Below are 15,075 nucleotides of genomic sequence, written 5' to 3'. Positions count from 1 at the left end.
GCACGGGCTCTAGGGGCACGGGCTTCAGTAGTCATGGCACGTGGGCTCAGTAGTTGTGGCTTGCGGGCTCTAGAGCACAGGCTCAGTAGTTGTGGCACACGGGCTTCATTGCTCTGCGGCATGTGAGAATTTTCCAGACCAGGGCTCGAACCCCTGTCCCCTGCATTGGCAGGCGGATTCTTAACCACTGAGCCACCAGGGAAGCCCTTCAGGTAAGTTTTGATTTTCTCTTAAACCAGGGTTCAGCAAAATTTTTCTCTAAAGGCCAAATAGTAAAGGTTTTAGGCTTTGTGAGTCTCTGTCATGACGATTCAACTCTACAATTGTAGCACAAAAACAGTAAGAGGCAATATGGAAAGGAATGGGAGTGGCTGTGTTTCAATAAAACTTTATTTACCACGACAGGCAGTGGGCCAGATTTGGAAAAGAATGGGAGTGGCTGTGTTTCAATAAAACTTTATTTACCAAGACAGGCAGTGGGCCAGATTTGGCCCAGGGGCCACAGGTTGAGACCCTATAGTTTGAAACTCAAGCCATCATTAAAACACCCTAGGGTTTTAGACACTGGGTCTGTCTAACCTATGAGAAGCAAGGCTGGGAGCCAGGGCCCTTGCAGTAAGGGGCAGAAGTTGACAACTGTTTAAGAAGCACTGCGGCCAACATTGCTACTATCCCCAGATAGCCAGACCAGCAGGTCTCAACATGTGTTCCACAGACAGATAGCAACAAGCATTTTGCCAGAAAAGAGTTCTTTGAACTAGTAAGTTCTGCAAACATTGTGCTAGAGAATTAAACTGTTTCCATTACTGCAAGACTTCTCAGGGCCTTTAATGTGCTAATAATCCTATTAATCTCCAGGAAGGGAAAGCAGTTCTAGTCTCCCCTTCTGGCCTGACCTCGTGCACTGTCCTTTGTGTGTAGAGCATGATGTCTGCACTGTGGGAAGAGTGTTCTAGACCCAGGTCCTAAAGTTTTTCATACTGTCTTACTTTTCTACCTCTTGTCCCACCTGTTCCCACTTGAGGGTACCCACCTCAGTTGCTACCACGCACACAATAGCCCACTTCATCCTCAGAGCAACACTGCGGTCTGGTCAGGGACTTTGGACACTGTGTCTCCCATGACCCAGTGTGGATGAGCTCAGAGTGGAGGGTGTGAGAAGGACAGGGTTGGCGTGGAGGCTGGTACATCTCTTTCCCCTGTTTCTACAACCTGCTGCTTGAAGGTCTGGTATTTATGATCTGCTAGAATGTTCCAGAACCTCAAGAGTCTCCTGTGCTCCTGGTTTGAGAGACTAGGTGGAAAATCTCCATAAGAACACAGACTCAGAGCTTCATGAAGCCTGACACAGGAACAGTTGGCTTTAGTCAGGAAATGTAGGGACTCTAATGGGAGCACAGTTACCGGACATTTATGCCCGGAAGGTTATCATCTCCTGAGACCTCGGTGAGAAGGCAGGACTTGAGGTCGGGAGTCGCGGCTGTTGTGGAGAAACCTTCCAGGGAGGGTAGTTTGGGGCAAGACTCTTAGCTCTGAGGAGCTTTCCGTGCACCATCTCTACAATAGAAATGCTGATGCCTGCAAGCCTGGGCTGGGAGCATGGGGGCTGGTGGGGAGGTGTGTGAGAGAGCTTTGCAATGAAGGCTGAGTGATTGTTTGGAGGAAGCGTCTGGGAGCAATTCAGACCTTTCTGGGTCCCTCTGAGGAGCTAGGCATTGTGGCGAAGCTTGGGATTTGACTCACAGGACAAGCTTCTTTAAGCACATGCTTTAGCCGCCGGCTTTGAGCCCACTCTTGAAAACTAAGCAGTAAATAATGAGAGGTCTAAGAAGCTCCGTCCAGTCGGAAAAGACCTCCAGCATATGGAACGCAGCGGCTGATGGGGGGAGGGCCTCTGCCCCTCCACAGGGCAGTGGTCAAGGGGTTCCTGAGCCTTATTTATCATGTGTAGTATTTTACGAGGAGGCTGTGAATTATTTCTGTAATTGAAAGTTGGTTTTTAAAAAAGACAAAGGGAATCAGGAAAAAAGATGTGACTTTAAGCGCAGACTCATTTCCATCTCAAAACGATGGGCGAGTCCTGTGAAAATGTCCTTAGATTTGTTGATCTGCTGTTATCACCCCGGTTTGTTTTTCTCTCTCTCTCTCTCTCTCTTTTTTCCATTTGTGTGGCCACCTGACTTTCCTAGTGGTGATTACTAAGAAAAGTCCTAAACTGAATCAAAACAACAATGACAAAAGCAAAAACAAAGCCCCAAGTCACCCGCAGCCCAACTCAGACCCTTTTGGCCAGTGTGGGTTTTCCACGGGCCGTCTTTGTGTTTCAAATGCACCTGTTTCCTTTTTTCTTTCTTATTTCCCCGAGAACCACTGAGAAGCCCTCCCTCTTTCCCAGGGGCCCAAAAGGACCTCCCTGTGGTGGGACCCACACGGGCCTTGGGGCCATGCATTTCTGGCAGAGCTGGGGAGCCCCATCCTGCTTCCCCCCACCTCCCCACCCCAGGATGAAGGGCCTTCCCAGGTGAGGCTCGCCCTCCACCCAGGCAGGTGCCTGCTCCTAGAGCCAGGTTTCAGGGAAAGCCTTCTGTGGCTCTCTCCCTCATCCTTGGTCTTTCAGAGGAGACTTTTTTTCTTTTTTTGGCCACACCGCGGCAGCTTGCGGAGCCTTAGTTCCTCCGACAGGGATGGAACCCGTGCCCCCTGCAGCGGAAGCGTGGAGTCCTAACCACTGGACCGCCAGGGAATTCCCTCAGATGAGACATTTTATGGGCAAAGGGACCCCCTTCTTATGAGGAATCAGTCCACAGGGAGACACTACCCCTATCAGTGTGGCCCTTGTATCTCCTGCCTAGAAAGTACAGTCCCCTGTTTCCTCCTGGGTTGTGAGAAATGGGTTCTAATCCTTCCATTTCCATAGTCTCACCTCCCCGGCATCTCCATTTTACAAATGAGAGCTTCCAGGCCTCTCTCTGACCCAGGCAGGCAAGGTGAACGTGGCCTCCCCTCACCACAGTGAGCCCGGAGAAAGAGCGCGCAGGTTATGAGCCAGACAGGCGTGAGTTCAAATCCCAGCCCTGACCCTGACTAGCTGTGTGATCCAAGGCCACTCACCCAACCTCTCTGAGCCTCAGTTTCCTCATTTCTAAAATGGGGACAAGACTAAACCCTGCCCCATGGGGTTGTTGCAGGGGAGAAGTGACGCAGTGCCTGTGCAGGGCCCGGCGCTCGTGCCCAGAGGAGGGGTTTCCGAGCGGGGCCTGACAGCTCACCAGGAAAGGCTGCGGCCCGTCCATCCCGGGGAGGCCGTGTCAGATCAGGGGGAAGCTCAGCAAGCCACTTGAAAGGGACCTTGACTCATTTTGTGGTAACTGAATGTGCAGTTCAGGAAGTGCTTCGCGAGAGCGAACTGGGCTCCAGCCGCCCCCTCGTACCCCTGCCCTCTGCTCCGAACCTTCGGTGGGAGGATGCTGCTCCCAGCAGCGTTCCCGGCCTGAGCTGGTGCGCATGCGCGTGGACCGCAGGGCCCGCGCATGCGCACTGCCAGCCCACTGAAGGCTTGCAGGGTTGGGGTCCGTGGCTGGAGGACAGCCCGCCCGACCACTTGGGTCCACCCCTGAGGCCAGGCGCTCCGCTTTCTGAGCCTCTTGTAACTGGCGCTCCCACGTGTCAGCCCAGCGCCCAGCACTTGACATTTAATAGTCACAAGCAGCTCCCCTGGAAAGTACTAAACTTCTCACCATTTAAGGATGGGGAAACTGAGGCACGCGGAGGTTATGAAATGCGCAGGCACGTGGAGGATGATGTGTCTGGAGCTGGGATTTGAACCCGGGGAGTTGGACTGCAGGGGCTGCCTCTTAACCTAGCCGCTGGCGTCGAGAGCCTGGCACACGGTAGGTCTCAGTGGTTCCTAATAGGAGTGGAGATGGGGCCACTGCACGTGATGTTGTGAGTATGGCGGGAAAGAGGGTGTAGGGTGACCTCAACCCCTGCTGCTGTTTCCTGGTGGGTGGGGAAGGGGCTGTGAATGTGGAGGAACCTCAGGGCATGTGGCAGGGTCCCCTCTGGCTCCTGGTGGGCTGCCCCCCAAGCCTCTGGTATCAGCTGCCCTGGGAGTTGGCATGGTCATGTCCACTGCACCCTCTTAGACCCTCCAGAACCCCGGGTTTCCCACTGAACACCCCAAGGACACCGGCAGCAGGTGCCCAAGTAGCAGGTACTGAGGCCATTGGAGAACCATGGGGTGACCTGCTGGGAGGCTGGTGCCACTGGGGACCAGAGACTGGATGAGGTGGGGAACCTCTGAGAGGAAGAGGCTGCCTGGCCGTTAGCCCTGATCCGTCCACCCCCATCTGCCATCCCCAGGCTGGCCACGTGGGGTTTCCAGGGAGAAGGAAGTGGGGGAGTGAAGTGACGTGGGAAGGTGGGTGGCACAGAATTGCAGAGCTGGCCCCCAGGCCCTGAGAAGAGCAGATCCTCGTCTGTCCCCTGCCTCAGAGGCCTTGGGGAGCAAGAACTGTGTACATTGAGCAGTACCCCTGCTGGGAAGTCAGGGCCTGTCCTAGTTCCTCATTCAAGGCACACACGCTTATCCCCAAGGCAGTTAAAAGCCCCGAGTTGCCCAACTTGGTCCAGGAAAGCCTGGCCCATCATCCCACACCCCCTTACAGCCCGAGCCCTGGCTGCTAGGCCTGGTCTGTCTGGCCTCCAAGGCCAGACAGTGACCTGCATCCTGGAGTCCACGTGTCGAGGAGGAAGCTGCCATTCTGACGGCCCAGAAACATCTGTTCCCCATTCGTCATTGTCGAGCTCTGATGTCTTTGGGGGCTAAGTCTGAAGGACAGTTTTTACTGTTGTAACCAAAAAAGCAAAAGGAAACAAACAATTACAGGCCTCCTTTATTTCAGAACTTTTGTGTGTGTCAGTAGAAAGCCATTCCAGTAAACAGGAGTTTGACCCAATTACCCTTCCCCATGATGAGTCGCTGGGGCGTCTCCTCTGTCCGCTCCCCTGCTTCACACCCCACTGTGCTGAGAAGTGTTGCGATAAATACATTCGGGCTGAGGCTGGAACAGAAAGAGCAGAAAATGCTTCATCTTCACCTGGGCTTGTCTGTGCATCTTCAGAGGATACCTGTGACGGGGGCCGTGTGCCGGGTGCTCCGGGATCAAAATGCCTGGAGTAACAGCGGCGGCTCTCAGAGCAGCACCACTGTTTACCTTTCTAGACTTGTAGCTCAGCTCCTCCTCCGATCTGGGTGTTTCCAACATGCGCTTGTTCATACAATGGATACGCTAGTTCAGACTCACGGGAACCGTGGCGGCACCCAGATCAGCCCTGAGAGCTCTTACGACCTTCCCACCCTGGGCCCTGGCAAGCGCGAGTGTCGCCAGATTCAGAACAGCCATAGGATGCCCTGCCTGCTGGAGGCTGAGGGCAGGTGAGCCGTCCTTCTGGAGCTAATGAAGGACCGCCGCTTGTCCCAGGGCTCTACTGAGCCCCGGAGGACTCTCCCACTTAGGGAGAGGTTCTGGGTTGGGACACGAGGACGATGCTCCCCAGCGGGAGGCAGGGTCTGTGTTCCTGGGATGTGACAAGTGAGCCCCTTGGCCCCTCTCTACCTTCCTGCTTGTCATGCAGAGCGTTTTGGTTTCCTGTGGCCGCTGTAATACCCTTGGTGGCGTAAAACAACACAAGTGTATTCGCTGACAGATCTGGACGCCAGATGCCCCAGGTCAGTCTCACTGGGGTCAAGGCAAAGTATCGTTCTGTCTTGGAGGCTTTAGAGGAGATTCCGCTTCCTTGACTGTTCCAGCTTTTAGAGGCTGCCTGCACCCCTGAGTAGCACTGATACTTGAAGAAGCCTAGTTACAAAGATGCAACCAGACCCCGTCAGGAGAGCTGCAGTATGTTCGGGGCTACCCGTCTCTGTTGCATCCGGTTTCCTCTGGGGCAGGGCCCCTCCCTTCCATTGTAATATCTTGGGGAGGGGGAATGACTGCAAAAGCCACACCAGAGCGAGAGGTACCAGTTCTTCCCCCACTCTTTTGGTGCAGCCGGTGGGGGACACATCACCACGCTCCGTCATTGGGATGCCGTTTTCTGAGACTTGGGCACTTACCTTGTTCAGCTCAGCAGTGCCCCCCTGACCACATTAGTCCTGCTTTGTGCCTGTTTTTGCCATTCTCTTCTCCTCCCCGCTCATTCCCAAAGCCAGCGACCCAGCCTTCCCCGTGACTCAGGGAACTGCCGTGTTCTTAGCACACAGGCCCTTTGTGATGGAGTTCAGAGATGAAAATTCTGTTGCTTGCACTCAGGACCTGTGATACAAGGATTGTCTGTCTACTGTGTTGAATAAACGGAGGACTTGAGAATTCACTTTAGTGCCGTCTTACAAATGGCCTGAGGCGTCTAGGAAAGCAGGTCCCGGCATCAAGGCCCTGGCTGCGGTTAAGGAGGGGTGTGCCGGGGGTGCTTTGCGGGGGAGGGGCAGCGCTAGAGGATGGAGTTGGTTTTACTGATCTCTGCCCCTGCGTATCTATTGTACAACAACAGGCTCTTCGATTACGTACAATGGCATCATTATCGCCAGAGCTGTGATGGGGTTCAGAATATGCTACTCCAAGATAGGGCACCTGGACATATCGGGTATTTTAAGCTGAAGGGACTTGAGAAAATACAGCTGGAAGCTTACCCTGACCTCTACCCCACTTGCCCTTCTTCCCTGAAACAGGTCATAAAACCCTCATGTGAGAGGTGCCCTCCCTTTACCTGGAGGAAAAGAGCATCCTTATCTCTAAAGACAAAGAGACGCCAAGAAGAACCCTAACAAGCAGACCTTGTTAAGATCCCCCCTCATACTCCTTCACCTGTCATATTCCTCCATGCCTGGACGCTCCTCATTAAACCCAGCACAAAACACTCAGGTCTAACTGTCACTTTGGGTCTTCATTTCCTTATGAAGACTTCCAGATCACCTAAAACTTCTGTTAAATAAATGCATATGCTTTTCTCCTGTTCACCTTTGTCAGTTTAGTTTTCAGACCCCAGGACCCCACAATGATCAAGGAAAGACTTTTTCCTCTCCTTCAGCCGTATATTTTTTCATTAAACTCCCACTTACCCGGCTATGTGCAGGACACAGAGGAGGCAGAAGCGGGCATGAGGGTTAGTAACGGCAGGCCAGAGCCTTAGTGAGTGCTGGCCGCATTTTTGTTTAGTTTCATCTCTGAAGCACCTCAGTGTGCAATGCATATTTGTTGAATGAATGAATGAATGAATGAATGAATGAAGGTTGCAGTCCAAACCAGCCTTCTTGCTGGTGGACCGACGTGCCCATCTAAAGCTGCAGGCACGCTTCAGCAGCAAACCCCCAAACCCAGCTGAAGAGCAGTGAACGTTGCTCATTTCCTTTTTGTTTTGTGTATATGTGTTACTCCTCCAGGACTCCCATGGACCAGAAACAAAATCAAAACTCGAATCCCCAACTCGGGCTTTTACTTGAAGGTGAGAGGGCTCAGAAAAGGGCAGTGAATATTGATGCTGTACAGTTTTCAAGCATTTTGGAATGACATAGATCTAAAGAAAACAACAAGAAGTAAATATTCTTTATCATAAGAATGGATAGCCGTGAAATTTACAGGTAACTTACAGTTGTTAAAAACTCTTTCTAAACTATGGGTCTTCTTGGCAACTAACCTGGTGTCCTTGGGCTGGAGGTACCAAGAAAAGCCAAGAGAGACTGATTGTAGCTGAGATCCAAGGAGTCATGGGATGGGGTGGATGCTATCAAACAGAACTCAAAGCCAGGAGAACTGGCTGAAACAGGCAGGATGTAGGTGGAGACACCCACATCAAGAAGCCTTTTGAACAGAGGCTCTAAGTCAGGAGGCAGCTGCCCTGTGGAGAGGGACAGCCTCTGACCAGCAACTCCTGACCTGCTGGCAGGGTAACTGGGAAATTTCCTGAGATACTGGGCTTTCGCTGCTAAAACGGGGACAGTCTCAGGCCAGCTGGGATGGTGGGTCACTCAAGTTCCCAACTGTCTCTAGCATCCTCTAGCGATGAAAGAGCCTCAGTCCCCGGGGCCAGCAAGATGCCCTTGTTGTCCACTGGTTACGCTTGGGGTGGGGTGAGGATAGGGGGAAGGATCACCCTACCATCCCCTCCTGGAGCAGAAGAAGGGCTTTTCTAGGAGTTTGGACTCTGGAGTGGAAGGTGAATGCTTAAAAACCTTTAGGATTTCATGGGAATAATAAGGTTTTCTATTTAACAATAAATTTTAATATTCAAACAAATGCAGACATGTTTCTCAGAGTTGGGACTGAGTCGGTGTAGAAAATATCCTTTCTCAGGGAAGGACTCGGGGTATGGGATTAGAAGATTTAAACTATTATATATAGGATGGATAAACAACAAGGTCCTACTGTAGAGCACAGGAAACTATATTCAATATCCTAGGATAAACTGTAATGGAAAAGAATATTTAAAAATGTCTATATGTGGGCTTCCCTGGTGGCGCAGTGGTTGGGAGTCCGCCTGCCGATGCAGGGGACGCAGGTTCGTGCCCCGGTCTGGGAGGATCCCACGTGCCGCGGAGTGGCCGGGCCCGTGAGCCATGGCCGCTGAGCCTGCGCGTCCGGAGCCTGTGCCCCGCAACAGGAGAGGCCACAACAGTGAGAGGCCCGCGTACGGCCAAAAAAAAAAAAAAAAAGTCTATGTGTGTGTAACTGAGTCACTTTGCTTTACACCAGAGATGGGCAAAACGTAAATCAACTATCCTTCAATTTAAAAAAATAATTAAAAAAAAAAAAAGAAAATATCCTTTCTGTAGAGGTGAAACTGCACTGGAGTTCATTTGAATTTCAAAGGGAGTGCAGCTTACTTTGAGCCAACACAGCTTAATGAATCCTACTGTGGCATGTCTTATTACCAGGCGTCCACCTTAGTGCAGAGGGACTCTGGAATCTAGATTTGGAGTCGTGAGGTCTCTGGCCACTGTTTCCCCTTCTCTCTTCCCAGAGGCTGCTTCTCTCATGGCCCATCTCTCATATTTTGATCCTCTAGAAATGCACAAATAACTCAAGTGCATGTCGGAAGTGCAAAAAACTTTAACTTTCATCTTTTTTTTTGTTAATATCTAAGCTCATCTTGCACTCAAAGCCCCTTTCCTATTGGTAGCAACAAAATTTTTCATTTAACTAACTGAAGAGTCCTCAGTTTCTACTGCTTTAAAACTTAGACTCGGTGAGATCTAAGTTTCTGATGTCACCCAAGGTTTCTTTCCCCCTTTTCCTTTCCCAAGACACAGTCCAGGCGCCAGAAGTGGACCTGTGTGCCCTGTCACATTCAGAAAGGAGGGTCTGGCCTCCCAAGGAAGCAGAGTTCCTCCCTCCTGGCCTTTGGTCATCAGCGTCTGACCTCACCGTGTCCCCCACCTTGGCATCTGTGTCTGGGGTTACTTGTGGGCTGTTCTCACCATGGGCACAGCGCTAAGGGCTGCTCTGACCTGTGTCTGTCCTCAGATTGGCTGGGAAGTCATCAGTGGCAGGATTATACCACAATTTGTTTATCTAGTCACCTGTTGATGGTAGTTTGGGCTATTTCCAATTTTGGAGTCCTGTGAATGAAGCTGTGAAGAATATGTGCAAGTCGTTTTGTGGACAAATGTTTTTTATTTTTTTTCACTGGGGAAAATACCTAGGAGAAATACCTAGGTCATACTGTAAGTGTATGTTGAATTTATAAGTAAAAGCGATTGTGTGTTCCCACCAGCAAAGTACGAGAGTTCCAGTTGTTCTACGTCTTTGCCAACATTTGCAAGGGTCGGTCTTTATAAAATTTTAAGCATTCTAGCGCATGAGAAATGATATCTCATTGTGGTTTTAATTTGTATTTGTCTAATTACTAATTATGTTGAGCACCTTTGCATGTGCTTATTGGTCATCTGCAAAGTGTCTATGCTTGTTCTTTGCCTATTTTTAATACTGGATTGTATATCTTTCATTATGGATTTATAGCAATTCTTTATGCTGGATACAAGTACTTTGCCAGTTAAATATATTGTGAATATTTTCTCTCAGTCTGTGGCTTGTCTCTTTTTAAAGAGAAGAATTTGATGGGGACCAATGTATCATAAAAAAATTCGATTAGGGCTTTGCATGTCCTAAGAAATCTCTGCCTGCCCCAAGATTGCCAAGATCTTCTGTTTTCTTCCACAGGTTTCGTAGCTTTGGGATTTTACTCTTAAGTTTATAATGGATAAACCTAAATACATGCTGATTAATTTTTATTTGGAGATTTTCTAGATACTCTGTTGGTGATTTCTAATTCCCGTGTGGTCAGAAATACATGCTGTATGATATCGTATAGCTCACAGGCAAAAACAATTACTGGTTATCTCTAAAAGAAATTACAGAAGGACAAAAAGGTAGTCTTTTATTTTGCTCACATGTTTACCATTTTTGGTAGCTTCTTCCCCTGTTGAAGACCCAGGTTTCCTTCTGATGTCATTTCTCTTCAACCTGAATAACTTCCTTTCACATTTCCTGACGAAGAATTCTCTCAGCTTCATTTAATTAAAAATGTCTAGGACCTGAATTTTTTGAAAGATTTATTTAACTGGATGTAGAACTTTAGCATTAATCATTTCATTATCTTATCGTCCCATGATCTCTGGCTTCATTGCTTCTGACAAAAAGTCAAACGTGATTCATCTTTGTATCTGTGTCATTTTCTTCTCTGGCTGCTCAAAACTTTTTATTTTTCAGCAGTTTAACTGTGGTATGCCTTTCTGTGGTGTGTGTGTGTGTGTTTATCTTCCTTGGAGTTTATTGAGATTCTTGGGGTATACAGGTTAATGTTTTCCATCAGATTTAGGACGTTTTCGACCATATTCTTTTAAATACTTTTCCTGCCCATTTTCCCTCTCTTCCCCTCTGAGATTCCAATTACACGTTTATTATAATGCTTGGTGTTGTACCAAATGTCACTGAAGCTCTGTCGTTTTTAAAAATCTGCTTTGCTCTGTGTTTTTAAGATTGGCTAATTTGTATTGGCCCGTCTTGTAGGTCACTTACCCTTTTTTCTGTTGCCTCCAAGATGTTAGAGTTATCCACTGAATTTTTCACTTCTGAGTCTTGTCAGTTCTGGAACTTCCATTTGGTTCTTTTTAAAGAATCGTTTCTGTTGCTCTGCTGAGATTCTCTACCTCTTCACTCATTATGGCAATGTTTTCCTTTAATTCCTCAAATATATTTATAATAGCTGTCAATACCATAAATTTCCAGTCTGCTAATTCCAACATCTGGGTTACCTTGGAGTTCTGTTGATTGATTTTTTTCTTGAGTAGGGGTCACATTTTTCTGTTTCTTTGAATATCTAGTAGTTTTTTTTTTTATTGTATACTGTTTTGTGGACAGTGGGTTTAGAAATTCTGTATCTTTTGTCTTGCTTTGATGATAGCAAGGCAGTTAATTATGGCATATCACCTTGAAGTTGTGGAAGCTTGAGTTTTACTCTTTAAGATGGATCTGTTTTGACAGTTTTCTTAGTCTGAGGGAAATGTCTTTAATCCTGGGACATAATCTTTGCTCCCCTCCCCTCCCCCTTCCCTGGATATCAATAGAAAGTCCAACATGTTTATGAAATCTCTCCTGGAAAAACTGGCAGGATTCACACTTCAAACTCTGTCTCTCATTAAACGGGCAGGAGTTAAAATCTCTACTCAGCTTTTAAAAGTTTTAGCTTCTTTCAGGATCCAGCTCTTCAATTCCCAGCCACTCTGGCAGCCCTGAACTCTGTCCTCTGACACTTCAAACAGTAAGATTGCAGCTTTCTGTCTGGCAGACTGAGGAGAGCCCTCAGCAGAAAACTGTCTAAACATAGATCTCATGCAGTGCGGTTCCTTCTTTCGAAGGTCAAAGTCCCCTGCCTGCTTCTGCTTGCTCTCCAATGCTTCCAAATCGTTGGTTTCTAATATTTTGTTTGGAGTTTATACTTGTTATCTGCAGGGGAATTGGCCCAGTAGGAGCTACTATACCATTATCAGAACTAGAACTTCTTCTATACCCGTTTTAAGGATTTTAAAATATATCGCAAAACTGGCCTCCACAAATATGGTACCAAATTACATTCTCACTGGTGGTGGATGAGAGTCCTTGATATCCTGCCCCCTTGGCAGCCAGAATTTCTGAGGCTAAATATAATGGAATGGCAGAACCTTAGAGACCACCAGATACAGTAATTCCTGGTTCAAGGTCCCTGGATCCCAAAAGGATTCATGAAGGTAGTATAGGGTTGAAGGACAATGTTTATAAGTTACAAACACTATTTCCAAATATAAAAAGCGGAGTTACCCATAACTAAAACTTTAAGTGACATTACTTTGGGTTAAAATGACATTTTTCATGGAGACTTTGGTTTCTTTTTCTAGTCAGGACTTCTGCTTGGTAGTTAGTTATGTTTTTGGCCAACCCAAATGGCAAAATGCATTATTACTGATAAGCAAAGTGTGGCTTTTAGGACATAGGAACCTTGGGGAGAAAGTGAATCAGAGGAATTGCTGGTGGCCCTGGACCCTTTGAGCAGTGATGGGCGTTGCCTGCAGATGAATTTAGACTTCATCACTGGATCTCTCGTTGTCTGGATAGCTTTGTTGGCTAGAGCTTTAACCCCTTTATTTACTGAAGCCCAAGGAGCTCAGAAAACTTTGCCTGGAGTCGCACAGACTTACTCCCACTGTGGGTGCAGAGATCAAAACCCAAGATCAGCCTTTGTTCTGAACACAGAGACACATCTTTTTTTAAAAAAAAAATTTATTTATTTTGTTTATTTTTATTTTTGGCTGTGTGGGGTCTTCATTGCTGCACGCGAGCTTTCTCTAGTTGCGGCGAGCGGGGGCTGCTCTTCATTGCGGTGCATGGCTTCTCATTGCAGTGGCTTCTCTTGTTGCGGAGCGTGGGCTCTAGGCACGCGGGCTTCAGTAGTTGTGGCACGCAGGCTCAGTAGCTGTGGCTCGCGGGCTGTAGAGCGCAGGCTCAATAGTTGTGGCACACGGGCTTAGATGCTCCGCGGCATGTGGGATCTTCCCGGACCAGGGCTCGAACCCGTGTCCCGTGCCTTGGCAGGCGGATTCTTAACCACTGTGCCACCAGGGAATCCCCTACAGGGGCACATCTTAATTGTGAAGGAGTAATTCTACTATCTACCATGGTTCAGAGAGGAAAATAGAAAAAGGTAAACTCAGAGAAGAGTATTTTGGAGAACTGTCTTGGGAGCATTTTAACGGACGGGCAGCTGTGTTCTTTGAAGTGTCTGTGATTCCCGTGTCACTAACTTTCCAAGGCAAGAACGACCTGGTGGAATCCAGGTGAACAAATTTTCGCTGAGCACGGGACCCATTGTATCTTACCAGGTTTTCCTTTATTTGCTACAGTGTTCATTTCTTATATTTTGGTTTTGTTTTTTTTTTTTTTTTTTTTTGCGGTACGCGGGCCTCTCACTGTTGTGGCCTCTCCCGTGCGGAGCACAGGCTCTGGACGCGCAGGGTCAGCGGCCATGGCTCACGGATCCAGCCGCTCCGCGGCATGTGGGATCTTCCCGGACCAGGGCACGAACCCGTGTCCCCTGCATCGGCAGGCGGACTCTCAACTACTGCGCCACCAGGGAAGCCCCCTTTCTTATATTTTGATGCTGGATTTGGCTTTGCGTGTGTGGCTTCACTTCAGTCCTGCTTCCTAGATTTCCAAAGGCAAACACTTGCCGTCTTTCGTAAAAGCCGAAACGACTGGAGTCATGTAAACACACAGATTGCTTTTCCTTTTATCTCTCCTCCAACATCCAGGCAAATGTTACATATTCCTTAGTATATATTTTCTGTAGCCAAACTCAAATTTATTTCACCACGTTTTTTTCCCAGGGAAATCAGAGTCCCCCATTGGAGGCAGTGGTCATGAAGCCACGGAGACTTTTGTCAAAGTTTTATTGCTTCAAAAGGACTTAGGTCAACCTCTAATTGCCTCTACCCAGAGATACGAGGTGCCTTTTGCTGCGTGTGTGTGTGTGTGTGTGTGCGTGTGTGTGTGTGTGTGGTTAGGTCAACCTTTAATTGCCTCTACCCAGAGATACGAGGTGCCTTTTGCTGCGTGTGTACGTGTGTGTGTGTGTGTGTGTGTGTGTGGTCATGTGTGTAAGAGTGAGTGTAAGAGGCCAGGCCTCTTAGCCACTTTACTTTTACTCGTGCTCTCAGAAGACCAGCCGGCTAAGTAGGGTCAGGTGAGGCCAGGGCACTCCTGCCCGGTGCTGTACGGAGCTGTCTCAGAAATCCAGGACCCAGTTCAGCTGCCTCAGACCCATCTCAGGGGTCTGGGATTGGGATGACCAGATCCCCTGGGAGGTAAGGAAGCAGCCTCACAGGAAGGAGAACCCATGGAGTGGGTCAACCCGTGGAGTGGAGAGGCCTGTAACCTCCAGGACACCATAGGCTTTTATCCCCTTCACCTCAGGATCAAACCCTTTCCCACTTGTTTTCCATCCAGCCAGGCCAGCACTGTCACAAAGAGGGAAGACCCAAGGGCCCCATATCCTGGCACTGCAGCCAGGACTAATTTCAAGAGGACACCTGGGGACTTCCCTGGTGGTCCAGTGGTTAAGACTCCGCACTTCCACGGCGGGTTCGATCCCTGGTCCGGGAACTAAGATCCACATGCAACATGGCCCAAAACAAAAAGACACCTGGGCTGGTGCTGGGACAGGGTGCAGCGAGGGGGCAATAGCCCTGTAGAGACTGGCAGTGGAAGGAGGGGGCAGGAAAGGCTTCCCAGAAGAGGGGGATTCAGCCATCTGTGATGGAAGGTTCAGGACACCGGCAGCAGGAGGCCTGGAAGGCTGTCTCTTCTCCACCTTGAACCCTGTGAACTCAGTCAAATCCTTTCCTTCTCAGTCTTATATCCAGAGAACAAGGCTGGAAGCACACCAGGCCGGGGGCCCCTCCAGTTGTGCAATGCTAATCCTGAGGGCGGGGCAGTTGCAGATAAGATGTGAAAGGGGTCTGTTCTCGGTCCAGGCCTTGCAGCCCTC

At 48.9% G+C, this 15,075-nt stretch overlaps 1 long non-coding RNA gene across 22 annotated transcripts in view; it reads left to right on the top strand.

Annotated features, from left to right (window-relative positions):
- LOC113632103 (uncharacterized) overlaps window positions 1-15,075 on the top strand; it is a 138,848-nt gene that overhangs the window by 70,197 nt on the left and 53,576 nt on the right. For 5 of the 22 annotated variants that reach the window (XR_003437677.1, XR_003437676.1, XR_003437686.1 and 2 more), the window contains one exon: window positions 7,442-7,503. The exons of 15 other annotated variants lie outside the window; for them this stretch is intronic. This is a non-coding gene — a long non-coding RNA (uncharacterized LOC113632103). Of the gene's footprint in view, window positions 1-7,441; window positions 7,504-13,915; window positions 14,035-15,075 lie in introns of all 22 variants that reach the window. 2 more of the 22 variants (XR_003437675.1, XR_003437682.1) reach the window with 1 other exon arrangement.

The sequence above is a fragment of the Aethalodelphis obliquidens genome, unplaced genomic scaffold (assembly GCF_003676395.1).
Source record: "Aethalodelphis obliquidens isolate GAN/ISIS:26980383/991018 unplaced genomic scaffold, ASM367639v1 scaffold35, whole genome shotgun sequence".
Classification (NCBI taxonomy): domain Eukaryota; kingdom Metazoa; phylum Chordata; class Mammalia; order Artiodactyla; family Delphinidae; genus Aethalodelphis; species Aethalodelphis obliquidens.
The sequence above is the reverse complement of the archived record's forward strand: the minus strand, read 5'-3'. Positions and strand labels throughout refer to the sequence as shown.